This window comes from Lepus europaeus, chromosome 7 (assembly GCF_033115175.1).
Source record: "Lepus europaeus isolate LE1 chromosome 7, mLepTim1.pri, whole genome shotgun sequence".
Taxonomy (NCBI): domain Eukaryota; kingdom Metazoa; phylum Chordata; class Mammalia; order Lagomorpha; family Leporidae; genus Lepus; species Lepus europaeus.
The window spans coordinates 99,847,623-99,862,228 of record NC_084833.1 but is presented as its reverse complement, the minus strand read 5'-3'; positions in this window follow the sequence as shown (position 1 = coordinate 99,862,228).

The window sequence follows — 14,606 nt, the reverse complement described above, 5'->3', positions numbered from 1 at the left end:
TGCCAGCATCCTGGCGGTGTGGAAGCCTGAATGGGCACCAGAGAAAACCCTGTGTTTTTCCAGAGGGTCTTTGGAGCTCATCCCTGGTGCGAGGGGGTCCCATGCTTGGCCTGGCCCTCACACCATTTGCACTCATCATGGCTACACACACACACAAACACACACACACAGCACAGCACATTACACTCTGTGGCTGTGTGCAAGCAGCCATGGCCTCCGTGCTGGGTTTAGTCCCAGCTGGCTGGCTGTGTGCGTGCAGCGCTCTGCAGCTGGTGGGCCTCAGAGGGTGCGCACAGTGGGGTGACAGGCAGCACTGCACAGGACACAGCGCACCCGTGCCTGAGGTGGGAGGATGTGATGACGCAGCCCCACGCAGCGGGAACTTGGGCCTTTAAAAAGCCCAGGAAACAGCCTCAGAGCAAGCGGTGGCTCCACTGGAGGGAAGCACACCCAGGTCTCACATTAAAGAAGCCAAACTGTCTGCTTCAAAGAGAAAAGGCAACATCCTGTCACAGGCCATGCTCTGGCAAAAACGTAAGTGGTTTTTGGCTGTGGCTGTCAGAGCCAAGTAAGCCGAGGAGATCCCAAGTCGGCCTGGAATAGGGGAGCTGGTGGTGCCGGGGTGCGGGGGTGGGGGCGGGGGGGGGGTGCTTAGCGTCTGCTTGCAGGCCCGAGGAGTGGGAAGGGCAGAGTGGGCAGGATGGAGCCTGATGGAGAAACCAACCTGTCAGAGGTGATGCTGAGTTTCCAGGCTCGAGAGGAAAGATCGAGCGTTCCAAGGAGGGACAGCTCATCGTGTCCCCGCTTCTGGGCATGAATCACTGTGGTGAAGAAAGGGCAGCTTATGATTCACAAGACCAAACTCAGCCGTGATCGGGGTTTGGGGCTGAGAGGGGAAAGTGGTGCCGTTGACATGAGAGGCGTCGGTCGTGTCAGCAGCCTCTCTTTAGCCTGTTGTTGAGATGCCTGGATCTTGCTGGCCGGCTCAGTGAGCTTTGTTTCTGAGGATGCCTTGGGATGCGGTGGAAACTGGGTTTTGTGAAGACCTTCCTGTCATTCTTTTTTCCTACTCCGTGGCAAGGCAAGGGGGCGGAAGGCTAAGCTTTGACCTTGCTTTCTATCCCTGGAGTTGGGTGGAACAACTGTGAACTTGATTTTCCGTTATGTGGATTGAACGGAGACTTGTGTTATTCACAAGATTATCTACAGAGTTCCTTTCATGAGGTAAACAAAGTCAACTCAACGCTCATGAGAGTTGAGCCTTATTGGGACTTAGTTTTGTACTTCCCCCAGCAAGAAATATTACCAAAAGAAACCCTGCTCTTGTTTTAAAAAGGTGCTTTAAAATGATTTAATGAACTCAAGTACACTCTACCTCAAGCAAGCACAAGAGAATCTATATTTACAGAAAAGGATAAATTAGAGAGTGTTTATTTTATGAGTAGATAATCTTCAAAGTTCTGAAAATACACCTTCACTGATTAAAATGTGACTTGCCATCACTGTATCACCAATTTCTTGTTTCCTTTGTTTTTTGTGTAAATTCTCTGGGATTGAGTTTGTTAACATACAATGTGGAGGAGTGATTTCAAAATTTCTCAGATTGAGGAGTGTGATATTGTTTGATATCAGCAAGATACTTAAAAAAAAAAAAGGCATGAACTTAAGTTTGGGTTTGAGAGCAGTGGATTCCTCCCAAGATAAGGAGGAATATTCTAGTATGGGTGGTGTGCAGTCCTGCCAGAAGGAAGAGGGAACAAGACCCCACCCTTGGTGGGGAGGGGGAGCAATGTGGATGAGAGTGGGTGGGCATTGATGTCTTTACTGGGGGCTTCTGAGCATCTACGGCCCTTTCAGTTGCAGCTGAATCGTCTGGGGTTTGTGTGGGCCCCTAGAGAGGATTCTGCCTAAGTGCCCAGCTTCTACGGGCAGGTCACTTTGCTTTTCTTCAGTCCTTAGGTTTCTCATGTGTAAAATGGGGTAAAAACAATCTTCTGGGGAGGGACCCTTAGTACATGCAGGTGCCACTGAAATGCTATTGACTGCATTGGTTCTGCCCCGGCATCTGAGATGGGGGTTGCACCCCTGCACACACGAGCTTCAGTATTCCTTCTCCTTGGTTATGCAGTACATTTTCCCTCCTTTAATGCTTTTTAAGAGATGAGTGGTATTTTTTTGAAAGGGGTTGCTTGAGGGCATGCTTTCTGCTGACACCCTGGAGGCTAGCCAGGTACACAAAACTCTACCGTATGGGAGATCACACTGTAAGCTCATCAAGGAATAACTGGGGTGAACATTTCCACATGTTCAGATGAACACACAAGTACATTCTCTTCCATGCCCTTTGGAGCCTTAAAGAAACTTAGAAAAGGCCCTGGGCATCTCTTCCAAGACTCTGGACCCAAGCTGTGTGGGACTGAGGGCACCTGAGTGATTGAACTCTGTGGGAAAACCAGTGAAAACAGGACTGCATCATCAGCCTGCCTACTTAACATCACCCATGGAAGGGCAGGGTTTGAAATCAGACACCAAGAGTGCTGAAAAGGCACTTTCTTTTTTCAGAAAACACCCTCGAGGCATGAGCTGAAATGACTGTACTCTGGGGTTCTGGAAAGGGTTAAGAAAACATTGACTTTGTAAATGTTGCCTCCTCCCTATCTAGCCCATGACCCTCCTTTGTGGACTGCATATGAATATTGGCTTCGGTTAAATTCAGAGAATAGCGTGACAAAGGTCAGAACTACTGGTGCAGAAAAGTAGAAATCTTTAAGCCCCAACCATGGATTCGAGATTTGCTTGACTGGTCAATCGGATCAAGAAGGCACTCCACCTGCAGATCCTCTCCCTGGCTTCTGCACCTGGTCTTGCCTGTGCCATGTAGATGAGAACTGACATCCACCCAGGTAGTAGCAGGGCAGTAGGGAACAGCAGGAGTGTTGGATGGGACAGGTTTAAAGGTGGGCTCTGCAACTTCAGGACTTCACCTCCTCACATTGTTTAAAACGTGGAAAATAGGGAGTCTGTAGTTCTCTTGTGAGAACTAAAGAAGAGAATGCAAGGGAAGTGATGTCAAGTTTCCTGGCCAGTTAGCATCTTTCCTCCGAGCCCATCTTGAGTGGCTATGGTCGTGCCAACTTCCCTCCTGTGTATCCTTTTCAACACTTCGTAGTGAAAAAGCCACAGTCAGAATGTTCTTGGATGCTAAGGTCTCGCAGAGTTTTCCAAGGGTCTCACACAGGGATCTGCAAATATGGCCTGTGAGCCAAATCAGGCCTGCCGCCTGCTTTTATAAATAAAGTTTTATTAGAATACAGGCGTGTCTATCAGTTTGCATTTGGTCTCGGACTGCTTTTGCAACAAAAGCAGAGTTGAGTAGTTGTGACAGAGACTGTATGGTACAGAAAGGCTAAAATATTTAGTATCTGGCCCTTTGTAGGAAAAGTTTGCTGAGCCTCTGGCCGGTACTTTAGGTATTCGTTTCCTTAGGTTACTTGGGTTGCTGGGGTTGTACATTGCAGAGAAAGCTTGCAACCAACTCATTAAATACTTTGTACGATGCCCAACATTGATTTAAATGTTGGGATTGAGTTGTTAACATACAATACGGAGGAGTGATTTCAAAATTTCTCAGATTGAGGGATGTGATATTGTTTGATATTTAAACGAATTTCTCCCTGAAAAGCAATGGGATTGTGTATGATAAACTTAGCATTATTAGTTAGAAAGTGAATGAGTTGAACAACTGCATTTTATTTTGTCCATATTAGGGAAAGATCTATAATAGGCAATCTTGGCTGATTTTCTTCGAGTTGGTGGTGTGTCGTGGTGTCCCATAGACTGAGGAACAGGAGGTAGTTTTATTAAATTATTGTGGCACAATACGCCTTTGCTTTCAGACAATTTGTACAGAGTAGAGGTTTTAGCAATTAAATAAATTAGGGTCCCAAAATTTCATAAATATAGAATTTTGCTTTTAGGATTTACTCCAGGAGCCCACTAAAGGGAAATGAGGAAAACATGCAATATGCACACGATTTTTGGAACCTTATCTCCTGCATATATTTAGGCACTTTTATAACAAAAAGTAAATCAGTTTGTAGACAACCCCTAATGTTTCTAATCTGTGTTGCAACCTTTGCTTATTTAATGAACCTAATAAACACCCCTATTTCTTGCCAAGTTTAACTGTTGATTCAGAAGTTCTTGCTATGAAAAACAAGTAGAATCCAAAAGAGAGACACATTCACACTCCCTTCTGCAGGTGAAATAAGGGACACACCTATCAAGCACGCAGATTTAACTGGCGAAAGAGCAAATGCTTTTCATGGCGGACACTTTGCTTCCTTCTCTCTATATTTATCAAAGATAAATGCCAAATTGATTCTCCTTACACCCTACAAAGTTACCAAGTCTGAAGTTTTGAAAGCTGTCTCCCAAGTCACAACTGCAAACTTTTTCTTTTGTGAGAAACAAAACAGAGTCAAGGTTGTCTATACTTGTTCCCTAAATGGATGGGCACTTCATTAATTAAGAAGTCCTATAAATGTTTGCATTTAACTTTATCATTGCAAAGTATGTATATCAAGATTTTCTTCCCAAGACTTACTTCTTAAGTCATTTATTTTCCCACTGAAGGAAAATGTCCACCAATTTCTCATTCTTAGCTGACCATAGCAAGCTGGCTAATTGATTGGGATCATTAAATATACTTTTCACCTTTATAAGATATTTCGCAACACCCTAGTTCTCAGGTTTTCATAGAACATCTGTTTGATGGGAGTGGGCTTCTTTGGGGTGGAGGAGCCGTCTCTGGAACCTTCTTGGTCTGGTGTGTGATCTGTGGACAAGGCATTGTTCTGCTTTTCAGTCTACAGATTATTAGGTTATTAGCCAACTAACCACTTTAGGTCTCCGATGTTCCAGCTGTGAAATGAAACTTGCCCTTTTCTGGCCAAGGGCAAGGGGAATGGACTCGATTGAGGTTCTTTTCCAACTCTAACTGCGAGTTTTCCTGCTTATAAAAAATAAAAAGCTATTTTAAACCATGAGTCCTAACAATTTTATAGAAGGGATTATTTTTTTAAAAAAGATTGATTTATTTATTTGAAAGCAGAGTGACAGAGACAGAGACACAGAGATCTTCCATTCGCTGATTCATCCCCAAATGGCTGCAACAACTGCGGCTGGGCAAGGCCAAAGCCAGGAGCCTGGAGCTTCCTCTGGGTCTCCCATGTGAGTGCAGGGGCCCAAGGACTTGGGCCATCCTCTGCTGCTTTCCCAGCAGGGAGCTGGATATGAAGTGGAGCAGCTGGGAATGGAACCAGTGCCCGTACGGGATGCTGGAGCTGCAGCCTGTGCCCTTAGCCCATGCGCCAGCTCGCTGGCCCCTAGAAGGGATTCCTACCTCTACTTAGAGCTGACTTTTGAAACCTTGGCTACACCCTGGGATGCTCTGGAGAGATTCAAGAATCATTGGTGCCAACCCAGAGCTTCCCAGTGGCTGCTTCCCAGGTGGTGAAGATGTGCAGTTAAGTTTAAAAACTGCTGTGCTAGAGGCTGAAATTGATTGAGTCTAGTATGACTTTGGACATTGCGCTACTTTGAATAGACTACGCTCTGTACTTTCAGCGGTGATCAATACAGCTATTGGGTAGTGAGAATTTATTTGATGGCATGCAGTGTATTAAATGTTCTGTTGGATTAGTTTGTTTTACATTTGGTTCTCAGTGAAGAGACCCTGAAATAACATCATCTTAAATATGACAGTGGTATACTTTCTCCCAGGTAAAAGAAGTCTAGTGTAGGCTGTACAGAATTGTACAGAGGCTCCACAATGCCAACAAGGTTACGTGATCTTTCTGTCTTTCTAGTCTTCTGTCTTTGGCATATGGCTTTCGTCCTCAAGGTTTCTTCACAGTTGTCATGGTAATGTGAGCCACGATACCTGTGATCTTCAACACATCTTCACACATGGAAGAAGAAGAAAATGGAACAGCAAAAAGATCATGCCTCTCTGTCACTTATCCCACCCACCCCTCCATCACACAACTGCCCTTGACAACAGACTACTCCTGCCTGCAGAAGAGAATCATGTCATTGTGTCGCTGGGCACATTGCCACCTTCCTTCATGTGGGGTTGCTAGTAAGGAAGAAGGGGGCGCACAGTGGGTATAACACCTGCAAGTCATCGCAACTGTGAATGTGTTATCTCATTTAATCCTTAGAAAAGCTCAACAAGTAGGTTTTCTTGTTAGGCCCATTTCATAGATAAGGAAACAGAAGATTACAGGTTAGGTCAGTTCACCCACTCAATGAAATTAATCTGAGCCAGACTCCCAGGTACAGACCTTCTATGTTGTCCTGTCTCCTGCCGCGTTCACAGGATGTAGAAGGTGCTCCTGATGAGAGCACAGGCCTGCCACATTATGTCAAGGGCCAAAGGCAACATGAAGTGTACCAACCGTTCAACCTAGTGAACTCATTTTAATGTGTTTAACTTACACTTTGGCGTATTCATTGACAAAAACAAGACCCTTGCTTGCTGTTGTGCCTCTTCCACTAGCCTTTTGCTGACTATTTAGCTACAGTGGAAAGCTCAGAGGAGGGACATTGATTCTGCCCCCAAGTAACCCAGCCCATGTGCTCTCTGCTTAGCTTCCATGGAGAGCCCTGGGTAGCAGCGTGTGCCGCGAACCAACGCTTCTGCTTCCTTAGCTCCTGCTTTGTTCTGAACCACATAGATATTGGAAGTCAGGCTATCCCTTCACATTTCATTGTGTGTGTATGCGTGTGTGTGTTTGTGTGTGTGTGTGTAAAGCCAGATAGAGAGCAGGGTTTTATTTTGAGTTGGAGATTGACATCTCTAGACTTTCTTTGCTCTTAATGACTTAAAAAGAGGAGCTTCTGCCACAGGTAGATCTGAATTTGCGATGTGTGGAGTTACGCCTTCCTGGTTGTGTTCCTTTGCCTCCTTCCGCTGTCATTTTCTATGCATACACCAGTGATGTGGGTCTTCCTTCATAGGATTGTGGTAGCTGCTTACTACTGCGGGTGACATGAAGGGAATGCTCAATACTAGTTACCGTTCTTGTTTTCCCATTCTCTGTACCTCAGAGGGCTAGTATACAGTACCATTTGGATAGTCTCTAAGTTCTGCATTTCTTGTGAAACGACGGAGCACATACTTAAGTTGTTTAACTTATAATGGGGTTAATGATCAGAATTAATTCTGATAGTTAATCTGATTGTCCTCTGATCAAACTTAGATTATGGGACCACAATTTCCCTGCCAACCTTGTAAGGTAGGATAGAGCAAAGCTTGTACTGACTGGCAAACGTGGTTTTTTTTTTTTTTTTTTTTTTTTTTTTTTTAATTCACAAGATTGGGCTGAGGTGTTTATAATCTAGATGTCAGGAGAATGACACTTGAAACATGCAAGAAATAGCACTCATGATACCGAAACCTGAAACAACAACGTGCTGCCTCCTTTTCTTAGTAATGGTTTCATAAGTACCACTTTCTGGGAAGAGCTGATTGCCAAAGAATTGCAAACTAGAATTATCTTCAGACCAGATGTTGGGACCAAAAAGTATTTGATCACCTTAAAAAAACTGAATTATTTTTAAATTCACAACAAATAGCCATAAATTTAATTGGAAGAGAGAAGAATACAAAGATTATTAAAATCTTCCAGGGCTGAGAAACACTGAAGCTGTAGAAATGAAAGAAGAGAGGAAAGAGAGTTGAAAATACAAACAAATCTTGATGTTGAATAGAAGCCATAGCAATGCAGGAAAGAAAGATGTAGAAGGAAAATCAGCCATCTGTTTATCATACTATGCATGTGTGTATCCATCCAGTAATGTAATTGCTTCCAGCCAGAGAAGTCAATTAGTGAAGAGAGGGGAAGATGAAATTAGGAAAGGTGTCATGGATCTCATTGGATATCAATCCTGAATAATAAATGATAATCAGATTGTTTTTTAAAAAAGATTTTTTTGAAAGGCAGAGTTAGGGAGAGAGATGGATCTTCCATCTACTGGTTCACTCTCCAAATGGCTGAAACAGCTAGGGCTGGACCAGGCTAAAGCCAAGAGCCTGGAGCTCCATCCTGGTCTTCACATGGGTGGCAGGGCCCATGTGTACCTTTCCCAGGTACATTAGCAAGGAGCTGGATTGGAAGTGGAGCAGCCAGGACTCAAACCGGCACTCATATGGGATGCTGGCATCTCAGGCGGTGATCATAACCCACTGCACCATAGCACTGGCTCCAGTTACCAGACTTCTTGCTTAGATCCTGGGGCATGGATGGACATCCCAGGATGTTTTAACAATGGGAAGAAGATACAGGGCTATCTAGGCTGATGTCTATCAATTCCTTTCACAAGCCTCTTCATTCAAACCAAATCGATTGCAGAACAATAGAACAGTTTGGGGTATCTAAGACCGTGATACATGGTCACAGGCCTTGGTCTAAGAGTGAGGAGCTGTGAAGCAGTTGCATTGGTTTTCAAGAAGCTTTGACATTGTGAAGCTCAGGTTTTCTTTCAGTCTTTATGGGTTTCTTGTGAATAAGGAAGGGGTTAAATTCCTCAAAAACTGACCTAGTGGAATCATTCCCAAGCATGATACTCCGCCCACCATTCCCTGCCCTTTATAAAAGATTTCCCCATGTCATGAGGGCCATTGGTTAGTAAACCTGAGAATTAGCCAAAATGCTCATCTTTTCTGGCAGTTGCATCTCTTGCCATGAGTCCATCACTGAGGCTAATTTCACCCATGTAGGCTGTGCTCAAGGCCTGCACAAACCTTAGGACTTGGGCAGCCAGAGCTGATCCCAAATATACAACTGATGCTGGGGTCTGAAGAATCCTTCCTCCAAGGAAGTGGTCCTTACCTCAGGATCTCAAGAAAAGTTTCTTTCTTTCATAAGACTCCTTGGTCTTGAAAATAAAAAAAAAATTTGATATTGCATCAGGCGTGAGGGACGTCTGGCCCGTGGGCCATAGAAGGCCCGTGAAATTATTTGGTCTTGGCCTTGCCAAAGCAAACGCAGGTAGGACTCAAAATTCAATAAATCTATAGCAGGCCAATTTTTAAGTTGGTAATTTTGTATGGCCCATGAATGATGTTATAAATACCTAAATAGCCCTTGGCAGAAAAAAGGTTCCCCACCCCAGCTTAAATCAAGAAAACACAACTGAGTTTCTTCTCCAGGTGCATGACTGCAGGTTTTTCCCACCCTAGAGCGGATTGGCCATTCTAGATTCAGGCCTTGATCTAGTAAAGAAATAGTACCTGTCTCCTCTACTCCAGTCCTCATGGCGATGCTGCCTTGTGAGAGACTTTGGATGGGTTTCTGGGGTAGGCAGACTCTCCTCGTTCACCCCGCTGGGATGGAACTGTTGGTCTGGAGCGCTCAGGTTAGGTCACTTCTTTCCTCTTTTAATGCCTGCTGCTCTCTGTTACACTGAGGCAATGTTCTGTATGTCAGTCAGGAACCTTCCTTGCTCTGACCATGGTAAAACCTTCTTCTCGGAGCACTCGAGAGCCCTCGCTGCGTGTTGTCACATTCCCATCCCGTGTCATGTGTGCTCCTATGTCTCGAGCCCCCCAAAAGGAGTATCTACAACACAGCCTTAGCCATGCCTGTGTCCTTGGGGAGAAGCCTACATGTTCCTTCAGGGGCTGCGTCTGTGGTCCGGACAAAGGACTGCCATCTTCCTGGGTCTGCCGCCTAATGGCTGCCACTCAAGAATCTCCTAGGTGGTCATTCTTGGAGTCATCATTGCAATTAAATCTGCCACAAACCCCGTCCTCTGTGCCTTCCGAAGAAAGAAGTTTCCTGCTTAGCTCGTAGTATCTTTACAAAGGCCAGTGTCAGGCTTTTGGTGTCTCCCATTGTTTGCAAGTGAAGCCTTTGATGAGTCCTGTTGTGGCATCACTGGCTTCCCTGTCTGCTAAACAAGGCTGCTGGGCCATGTTGGGCCCAGGCACTTGAGGGATGACTTCCAGGAGCAAGATGAAGGCAAGGCTGAGAGAGGCCTTGCAGGCAACAGAGAGCCCTTGGTGTGCTGAAGACAGAGACATTCAGTACCAGGATGCAGCCGACATGGGCAAGTTAGGGTCACTGTACCAAGGCTGCTTTTCTGATGAGAGATGGGCTGTGGATTGTTGACTGACATGGGTGAGGAATGGGTGTTTGGTGTGGTCTATTATGGAACCAGGTCTTTAACTGTGTTAATTCCATACCATCCTCTTGACAACCTCTGATGTGGGTAATATCCTTATATTGCACATGGGGAAACTGAGGAGCACGTAGGTTAAGTGATTTGCCAAGGGTTGTGCAAGTGATTAGTAATGCAGCACACTTCCAAAACTGTATCTGCTGGAGTCCCAAACCAGATCACGTGCCTCTCAACGCCACAGATTTTAGGGTTGCGTTGGGTTCTTCTTCCTCTCCTAGCTGAAATACTCATAGGTCCACCCTTAGACAGAGGCAACTTACCACTTCATCAAGGGTAGCTGCTGTGGCTTGGCTCAAAAGCTAGTGAAAATTTAATCTTGGGAAGTTACCCTTGAGACTCAACGTAGAACCTCTGAAGCCAGCTGATTTCCAGCTTAGCATCTGAGCTCCTGGGCCTGGTCTTCTCCTGGTGGGCTGATCGGTGAGGATAGGATAAGAGCAGGTGATGATACATCCTCAGGGTTCACTCAGGGCCTGCCACCTTGCGTGTCTTAGATGAGGCTCCCACTCATTGGCGTGGCCTGAGTCCTTGAGCCCAGACCAGTCTGTGCATTTGCGACAGGACAGTCATACCTCTTACCACTCTCTTCTCTACACAGTCCCTGTAGACTGGGGCCTCTGGGGCACTGCTCATTCAAGCCTGGCGTGATCAAGGGGAGGTAGAAATCAGTGAAACAAGCCAGAACCACTGCAGTTCTGAGGCAGATGCTCTTTTGTCGCAGTTTGCAATTCTAGCTACGCTTTTGCAATTATTTGGCTAAAGTCTGTACACCCCCATTCGACTGGCCCGTGAGTACCTGAGGGCAGGGACCCAATCTACCCTGCTCAGCACATCCTCGCCCAGTGGGTGCCCTGCCGGGGGTCTCCTCGTCTTGACCCATACCCCGGGACACGGTGTCTCGGATGGGAACTCTTTCTGCTCTGCTAACCCCAGTTTCTGTAAAAGGCGAGCAGATGCAGCTGGTTCCTCAGGTGGACCTCGCTGCTGTCATTTCTGTCGAAAAATACCAAAAATAAAACCTTGCGGGGAATTGTTTGGGTCTCTCAGTTCTCGTCACTCCTCACGTGAGCAGGCGGCTGGTAAGTTTCTCGTGGACTGCTCGTCCCTCCCGGCTGGGAAATAGCATTCCTTGGGGGAATTGACAGTGCAAGGCCACTGGCTCAGGGTGGCTCGAGTTTCGACTCCAGCTGGAACAGGGAGGGTGAGGCCTGGGCTGGGAAGCGAGTGAGGGCCGACCTCCAGAGTTACCAGAGGAGGCCACATGGGACTGTGCTTGGGATCAGAGATCCGGGCTTTGGCTGATGACTGGCAAGTAACAGGCAGATCACTGAACGTCTCTGAGCATCACTTTCCTCATCGGTATAGATGGAGAGGGGACAGAAATACCTCCCCTGCCTATATCAGAGCCTGTGGTGAGGCCTCACATGAAATCATTTGTGTCAAAGACTGTGGGCCGCAGACCACCATGCAAATGTGAGCATGGTTATTTCCGAGGTCCCAGGAGTTAAGTCTGTGACCAGGAAACACATGGACCTCTGCCACCGATTCATCCCACAGACCCGAACCGACGTTGAGAAGGGTGGATCCAACGGACTTCCGTTCTTGCTCTGCTTGTTCAGCGGGAGGTGAACACGTGGTGTGGATGGTGCTGCAAGCTTCCGGGGAAGGGCCACCAGGGCAGCGGTGAGGAAGCAGTCACAGGACAGCTGCCACATGGGAGGCCCATGCACTGAAGCCCCTTGGCTGACCTCGCCTGAGTTTATGGGGTGGGACATCCAGAACTTTTGGGACAGTTCAGTTCATTGCAAGGCCTCAGGGTGGGAACAGCTAAGGGGGGCGGGGCCTGGGTGAGGCAGATGGGCTGTGGGTAAATGGGCTCAGAATTAGAGAGGAGTCCCTGGGTGACCATGCTGGGCATCCATGCTCTGCTGGCCATGCCTTCCTTTCAACAGGGCTCACTTGACCCCTAGACTGCTTTAGTCTAGGGCTCTGTGGTTAGAGACTGAACAAGCCATGGCAGTTCTCCCAAATGTCCTTTAAGAATTCCCCTGGGGCCCATATTGTGACATAGCAGGTGAAGCTGCCAACGGGGACACCGGCATCCCATAGGGGCACCTGTTTATGTCCCAGCTGCTCCACTTCCAATCCAGCTCTCTGCTATGGCCTGTGATAGCAGTAGAAGTTGGCCCAAGTCTTTGGGTCCCTGCACCCGCATGGGGGATCCGGAAGAAGCTCCTGGCTCCGGTCTGGCCCAGCCCTGGCTCTTGGGGCCATTTGGGGAGTGAACCAGCAGATGAAAGATCTCTCCTTCTCCCTCTCCTTTTTTTTTTTTTTTTTTTTTTTTTTTTTGACAGGAAGAGTGGACAGTGAGAGAGAGAGACAGAGAGAAAGGTCTTCCTTTGCCATTGGTTCACCCTCCAATGGCCGCCGCGGCTGGTGCGCTGCTGCCGGCGCACCGCGCAGATCCGATGGCAGGAGCCAGGTGCTTATCCTGGTCTCCCATGGGGTGCAGGGCCCAAGCACTTGGGCCATCCTCCACTGCCTTCCCGGGCCACAGCAGAGAGCTGGCCTGGAAGAGGGGCAACCAGGACAGAATCCGGCGCCCCGACCGGGACTAGAACCTGGTGTGCCGGCGCCGCAAGGCGGAGGATTAGCCTAGTGAGCCGCGGCACCGGCCTCCCTCTCCTTTTCTTTCCCCTTCCCCCCACCCGCCCTGTAATTCTGCCTTTCAAATAAATAAAAATAAAAATCTAAAAAAAACCCAAACAAACCTAACAACAAAAGAATTCCCCCACTTCTCTTTATCAGGACTATTTTTTGTAGGTCCTCTTGGTCTGCTTACGTCTGGGGAAATTCTAAACAACCGTGGCCTTCCTTGAGCATTTCCCAGTGGGCTTGCCTCTGGTTGATGAGTGAGCTCTGCAGGCTGATGGGAAGGAACACGTCTCTTAGCATGGGGACACAGGAGGACACAGGAGGGGAAGTGCCACCCGCAAATCCCTTCCCTTGTCCGATCAGACCGGAGAACGTGGGACCAGCCACCACCATTGAGATCCCTGGAAACAGAGATTGTCCTCTACTGACAAGACCCCGTGAGGTGACTCACTCCTTCCTGACTGCCCCTGCAGCCCTACCTGCCACAGCAGCTCGTATTTCACTTTCCCTCTCTTATGGCCACCTTTCCCCTTGTCTATCTTCTCCCATGCACTGGGTGTTATCCAGATTGCTACAATCTGTGAGTGACATGTTTATATTTGCTGGGATCCCCTCAGTTCAAACACTAGTGAATGGAAAGCTCACATTTACATGCATATGGGATCTTTTGTTGGCCTACTTTAAAAAGCAAAGTAAACTACAATCTAGTGTAAATTGGTGGGAAAGTCTTTCTGTAGTGTGTCAAATCCAAACTTTGGACAAAACCCAAGTTCTTTCTTCCTGTTGGAAAAACATCAGCCATTGTCCATGAATGGAAAACACAAATATGAAGACTTTGACTCAGACCTTCACCATGAAAAGAGTCCCCACATTGATGTTTCATTTAAGGATGTCAATGATCTTTTAGTTGGCCTGAGCTAATGCTTCCTCAAAGTCCTCGGCCATCTTAGGCTAGGAACACGAACACAATTCTTTAAAGTGAAAAGTGTCAGCAACTTTTGTGACTTTGTTTTCAGTTAGAAGCTTGCACAAGTTTGTTAGCCCTTGGCTTGGATTCGTATTGTCCAATTATTTGTATTCGGTTTTGTGATAAGAGAAAATGATTTGTGTTTCTTCTTAGAGTTGTTTTTTTCTTTTAATGATAACGAAGATTCAGCAGCAAATGAAAATAATATTTGTAGAGATTTCTTGGAGCTGTTAAGAAATAGTTGGTCATGTCCAGTGCCACGGCTCACTAGGCTAATCCTCTGCCTGTGGCGCCGGCACCCCAGGTTCTAGTCCCGGTTGGGGCGCCAGATTCTGCTCCGGTTGCTCCTCTTCCAGTCCAGCTCTCTGCTGTGGCCCGGGAAGGCAGTGGAGAATGGCCCAAATGCTTGGGCCCTGCACCCGCATGGGAGACCAGGAGGAAGCACCTGGCTCCTGGCTTTGGATCGGTGCAGTGAGCCGGCCGTAGCGGCCATTTGCGGGGGTGAACCAACGGAAGGAAGACCTTTCTTTCTGTCTCTCTCTCTCACTGTCTAACTCTGCCTGTCAAAAAAAAAAAAAAAAAAAAAAAAGCTGGTCCCAACTGATGGTGTGTCACATGTCCTTTTAGGCTAGAAAGATTCTTTCAAAAATGGCCTTGTGGCTGCCACTCTGAAGTTCAACCAGTCAGTTGTGAATGGAAACAGCTCTCTGTGGGTGAGATTGTCAAGATGGGTTGG